This window comes from Penaeus monodon, chromosome 25 (assembly GCF_015228065.2).
Source record: "Penaeus monodon isolate SGIC_2016 chromosome 25, NSTDA_Pmon_1, whole genome shotgun sequence".
NCBI lineage: Eukaryota > Metazoa > Arthropoda > Malacostraca > Decapoda > Penaeidae > Penaeus > Penaeus monodon.
The window spans coordinates 26,922,799-26,923,660 of record NC_051410.1 but is presented as its reverse complement, the minus strand read 5'-3'; positions in this window follow the sequence as shown (position 1 = coordinate 26,923,660).

Here is an 862-nt window from a genome sequence, read left to right as displayed (position 1 = left end):
TTTTTTTTTTTCCCCCTTTTTTTAAAAAAATTTTTCCCCCCCCTTTTTTTTTTTAAACCCCAAAACCCCCCCCCCTTTTTTTTTTTTTAAAAAAAACCCCCCGGGGGGGGAAAAAAAAGGCCCCCCCCGGGGGGGGGGTTTTTTTTTTTAAAAAAGGGGGGGGCCCCCCGGGGGGGGGGGTTTTTTTCCCCCAAAAGGGGGGTTTTTTTTCCCCCCCCTTTGGGCCCCCCCCCGGGGGGGCCCCCCCTTTTTTTGGGGGGCCCCCTTTTTTTTGGGGGGGGCCCCTTTTTCCCCCCCCCTTTAACCCTTTTTAAAAAAAAAAATTTTTCCCCCAAAAACCCCCCCCTTTTTTGTTTTCCCCGGAAAAATTTTCCCCCCCCCCCAAAAACCCGGGAAAAAAGGTTGGGGGTTTTTAAAAAATTTTAAAAAAAAAAACCCCCCCCCCGGGGGCCCCCTAAAAATTTTGGGTTTTCCCTTTTTTTTCCTTTTTTAAAATTTAAACCAAAAAAAAGGGGGGGCCCCCCCCAAAAAACCCCAAAAATTTTTTGCTGGGGTTTTTAAAAATTTCCCAAAAAAAACCCAACCCCCCCAACCAAAGGGGTTTAAAAAACCCCCCCCCCTTGGAAAAACCCCCCCTTTTTTTTTTCCCCCCCCCTTTTTTCCCCCCCCTTTAAAACCCCCCTTTAAAAACCAAAACCTTTTTCCCCCCCCCGGGCCCCCGGTTCCCCCCAAACCCAACCCCCGGGGCCCCCCTTTTTTTTTCCCCCCCCAAAAACCCCCCCCTTTCCCCAAATTTAAAAAATTTTCCCCTTTTAAAAAAACCCCCGGAAAAGAAAATTTTTTTTTTCCCCCCCGGGTTGGG